Genomic DNA, 5,562 nt, shown 5'->3' with positions numbered 1-5,562 from the left:
GGGTACATGCCGAGTTATAGCCATGAGAGGCTTATTATTTGTGTATGTGGTATTTTGGGGAAATCACTAAGCTTCGTGCTTACTGTGTTATGTGTGATGTGTTTCAGGTACCTCTTAGGACCGCGGGGAAGGCGCCAGCATGATTGTACACACTTGTTCGAGACTATGTTGAGGATTCTGGGATTTGACTTTATTTGTGGTTTTGATGTTGACATTTTGAGATACATATGGTTTTATGAAATACAATATATGAGTTTATTGTGCTTTTAAAATGAAAAAAAAATTGGTTTGAAAATTTACGGTGTTACAAGTTGGTATCAGAGCCTTGGTTTGAGGGATTCAGATGCACCTTCGGGTATGTCTAGACTCAAACTGAGGATTTGAGAAAAATTTTCAAAAAAAATGATTTTTCTAAACCGAGTAAGAGATTTCAAGAGAAAACGAGAAGGAGTAGTGTGTACAATCAGCCAGAGCCCGAACGGTGGTTTCCCAAAATACCCTTAACTGTTTACTTTTCGAGATATTTATGAGATACTTATGTGATATAGAGATGCATGCTAGAGAGTAGGCTAGGTATTTCATATTCTAGGGCTAGAGTTGCTTGATTTGTGATGCCTTAGCCTAGGAGATGCTTTTGATCCGTGTTATCTATTATTTGCTCTGAGTATGTGCTGAGTTCTGAGTTGAGAGATAATCTAGGAAGAGATACCTAGATGAGCATATGAGGAGCCTACTGGGAGAGTAGTCTGATATTTGTGAGAGACAGAGTATTTGTGAATTAGAAACCTAGGAGGAGGACTTGGGATGACTACAGGTTGGTGTGGAATGTAGTATTGGGCCCGTACTACTAAAAGTGCCGGATCTGTATGCCACCCAAGTAAGAATCCTTAGGATGCTAAGGAACAAGTAGGGATGAGTGATCGCGTGTGAGTATGCTCGAGCGAGTCTCTGATGATTTTTGTGTTGTGTTTCAGAGACATCACGGTGGGTACACGCCACAACCCGGGAGGCAGTGGGACTAGTGATGATGAGATTTGCAGGATGATTCACGAGGAGGTGGCCGCAAATATTCGAGCGGAGATTCCTAAGATGTTTGGGTCTATTAAAACCACCCTGATTGAGACGTTTGACAAGCGATACGCTGCTGTTATTGAGGCCGCTGCTGCTGCTACTAGGCTACAGGGAGGTAACTCGTTGCTGTTTCGGGAGTTTAGCAACTAAAAACCATCAGAGTTCGATGGGAAACAGGATCCGATTGCTGCCATGAGATGGATCGTTGATATTGAGGGATGATTTTATACTTGTTCATGCCAGAGCATCTGAGATTCCGGTTCGCCCTGAACCAGCTTCGCTTGGGAGCGAAGGACTAGTGGAAGTTTGTGACGACTGATTTTACCCCTGCAGATCATGCTGCAGTGACTTGGGAGAGGTTCACCAAGTTTTTTCGAGATGAGTATGTTCCCCAGGATGAGAGGGAACGTTTGGCGTAGGAGTTTCTGTCTCTCAAGCAGAAGACAGAGTCGGTGACTGAGATTACTAGGATGTTTCATGAGAGGGCGATGTTCTGCCCTGAGCACGTGTCCACTGAGCAGGCACGTGTGAGCCGATACTTGAGCATTTTGAGGAGGGATATTCGGGAGTTCGTGGCGAACTCGTCTTATCAGACATTGGCTGAGTTAATTAGAGATGCTTGTTACATGTAGGCTACTTTTGAGGATTACGCGGGGTGTACGAGGGTTTAATGAAACCCTAGTTTTGAGATGTTGCACCCTATTTAAGCTCATTAAGTCCCTCGGGCTGACCTCTTTACTAGCCTCCATACCTCCTAAACCCTAAATTTCGATCCTTAGCCTCCATTGTTGTATCTTTGAGCTCTTGAGAAGAAGTTGGTGCTTATTTTGCTCATTTTGGAGGGATTGAAGAAGATTGAAGGTGCATTTTTTGGTGTGAAGCTTAGAGATCCAAAATCATCACTCATTTTGCAAGTCTTTTGAGGTATCAAGTTCATACTTTGTCTTCTCTTTTATTAGATCTCTTCTTGTCATGGTTTTTTTTATGTTTTGGGTCCCTTTTGGGTTAGTTTGATGAGTAAAGTCGGTTGTGGGGTTTATCCTTTTAGATTTGGGCCTATTATGAGTTTGTTAAGATTAAAGGTGCAAGCTTATGGTGTTTTTGGTCTCATGCATGCATTAAGTCATCTATTAAGTCCTTTTGAGTTTTAAGAGCTTCATTAAGCCATGCATGCACGTAAAGTTGGCAACTTTACGTGATAAATCAACCCAAGGAATTCAGATCTAAGTTTTGGAGTGGTGTATTAATCAATTTAAGAGATGGAAATGAAAGTTGGCTGATTGAGGGAGTACGTTGGGCGTACAAGCAGGTACGCTTAGCGTACAAGCCCTAAGGCGAGTACACTGCGCGTACGAGCTGAGTACGCCCCGCGTACTCAACTGGTTGGGCCTCAGTATAGTGGGTCTTCGGTTTGGGTCATTTTTGGACTTACGTGCTTTGGGCCTTGTTCGGCCATCAGAATTCAAGTGTTTTTGGGTTAAGAATATTTTGGACCTTGGTTTAAGGCCCATGAAGGGTTTGGGCCCAATTTGAAAAATTGGGCCATATTTGGGCCTTGGGTGTTTATTTGGAATTTGGGCATTTGGATTGGTGGCTTGGGCCTAGGCTTTGGGTCAGGTTGGGCAAAGGGTAGAAAGGTCTTTTACCCTAGTTTGGACTCTTAGTGTGAGTCGGGATCCAGTTATTAATTTGATGTTATTTTGGGTAATTCATAGCGCGGGATTTTTAGCGGATCTGTAGTCAGAGATTATCCGTGGGTTTCAACTGTCTGAGGTGAGTTTTCTCACTATGTCCATGGGTCGAAGGCACCAATGCAGACCCATTACTTGTTATGTGGAATGCTAGTGGTCTCTGTGATACTTGCATGGAAGACCTCGGGGATAGCCCGTGGCATTTGTATGAAAGACCATGGGGGTAGCCCATGGCACTTGGATGTCAAACCATGGCGGTAGTACATGGCATTCCAAGGAAAGACGATGGGGGTAGCCCATGGAATTTCAAGGAAAAGACGATGGGGGTTGCCCATGGCGCATGTATGTTTTGGTATGTGGTATTTTGGGGAACTCACTAAGCTTTGTCCTTATGGTTTTCAGTTTATGTTTCAGGTACTTCCGTTTTCAAATGGAAGAGCTCGGGATGATTGCAGACCACACACCACCTCGTTCCGCATTTTCTTGACTTACTCTGATATGATGTGATGATTGATACATTTGTTTTATTTGGATTTTTATGATGATGTTTCTGGAATATTGGTTTTATTAATTTAAAAATGAAATTTTTGGGTCTTATTTTTGGGACGTTACAAGTTGGTATCAAAGCCTTGGTTTGAGGGATTCGGGCACACTCTCGAGTGTGACTGAACTCAAAATTAGGAGTTGGTAATTTTTCTTAAAAAGAAAACGGGTTTTAAAAAGATTTTTGTAAAAGGAAAGAAATTACTAAAAGGGTTTTTGTAAAGATAAAGGGGGTGTGTTGCGTGCAATCGGCTGAGCTCAAGTAAGTGATTCCCAAGAATACCCATACATGTTTGTTATGATTATATGCTATGGGAATTGCGTGCTAGGATGAGGCTAAGGATACTTTCAAGAATTACATGATAGATTGGCCTGATATGTGATGCCTTGTAGCCTCGGGAACATTGGATGCTATGCTAGATTGGGAATATGTATTGGTATCAGTAATTTCTAAGTGTATGCTTTAAAAGTTGTATACGGTTAGGATCATATAGCCCTAGAATGATTGATTTGGCCTTACTTCCTGTTCCTCGTTTGGTTGTGGTCCTAGGTTAGAATCTTTTATTCGACAGTCTAATTGATCCTGTTCTGTGTATAATTTGCATGCATACGACAACCGACAGTGAGAGTGGAAGTTCCTAGCATGAGTTGTGGTGTGTGAGTTTGAATTTTTTTTTATTCTATGGATATGAGTGCTACTGCTCGAATGTTGCTTGCTTTGTTCTTTGTGGAACTCTTAAGTGATGTGAGTTAGCTGTTAAGTGAACATGTTAAGTCACATGTAATAAAGGTTGAATAATCTCAGAGTGATGGATTTGACCCTATTGCGCAGCTCTCATTTGAGTCTAACCGTTGTAGGGATGAGTATTTTACTCGAAAGATTATCTGAGCTTTGTTGCATGTGATTGTGTTCACAAATTAGCTAACTAACATTATGAGGAGTTCTTCAGCAGCTGATGGCAAGGTGAGTTCGGGATCCTAGGAAGCCTAGGGAATGCTTCAGTTGGTTTTATTGCACTATTTAGTGAGTGCTTGGAGTATTGGTTGAAGAAGGTGACTCGGAGGATTCGGGATGATTCTTGAGGATAGTATGGATTGGTGGAAGATAGTATTGGGCCCGTACTACTGAAAGCACAGGATCCATACTCGAATCCGGGAGAGTCTTGGAGAATCTAGGAATCCTGTTGGATGAGGATTCTTGGGTATGTTCTGATCTTTTGCTTGTTGTTTTTCATTATGGTGTTGAGCGCCCAGGAAGGGGGTTCAGATTCTGGTTCTAGCTCAGGTGCAGGTACTGAGTCGAACGATGAGCGGATGCGGGAGTTCATCTCGTCAGAGATTACCCGCGGTATTTTGGAGCAAACTCCTGTGATCTTTGGTTCAGTTAAGGAAGGGATTTTGGAGCTCTTGGATGGTCATCTCGGGGCCTATCGGGCCGAGATTGTAACGGGGCAGTTGGGGGCTTACCTGGAGCCCAAGGCTTGTGGAGCCCTAGAATCCTTCAGGAAGGAGGATCCTATTGCTGGTTCTTGTTAGTTGGGATCGGAGGCGGGTTATGCACCATGTTTTCAGGGAGGTCGATCCCATTAGGCGTGTCACTGATAGATTCGTCGCTAGGTTCGAGAGTCGGACCTCGATGTAACGACCCAATTTTTTTTTCAAAACAAATTTTCATTTTTAATTATCCAAAATGCATGTTTATCATCCAAAAAACCAGTTACAATTGTTTTCAAAAACATTTCGATTACAACTTTATTTAAAACATCAGAGTGTCCCATAACATAATAATGAGAGATAGAGTGCACGCCGCGCCATCATGCCTTGCCTTTGCCCTTGGGCTCAGATGTACCTGAAACAATTCCACAAACTGTAAGCTAATGCTTAGTGAGTTCCCCAGAGCATACCACACATACAATTCAAATATCATATATCATACTAGCCCTAAGGCTACATACATCACATAAGTCATGTATACAACTGATAAGGATGCCATGGGCTCGTCCCCAGGGTCTTATTCCAGGATGCCATGGGCTCCCCGCATGGTCTTACACCTAAGTGCCATGGGCTCTCCCATGGTCTTTGATAGGAAAGCCATGAGATCTCTACATGGTCTTACATCCAAGTGCCATGGGCTCTCCCATGGTCTTCCATACAACATACCACATATATCAAAAGCATACTTCCTAGTTCATACCAACTAACATGTCACATGATACAATCTCAGCTAGGATACTACACATCATAAAATGGGCCGGCC

This window comes from Lactuca virosa, chromosome 2 (genome assembly GCF_052849685.1).
Source record: "Lactuca virosa cultivar CGN04683 chromosome 2, Lactuca_virosa_CGN04683_v6, whole genome shotgun sequence".
NCBI lineage: Eukaryota > Viridiplantae > Streptophyta > Magnoliopsida > Asterales > Asteraceae > Lactuca > Lactuca virosa.
Note: the sequence above shows the minus strand (reverse complement) of the source record.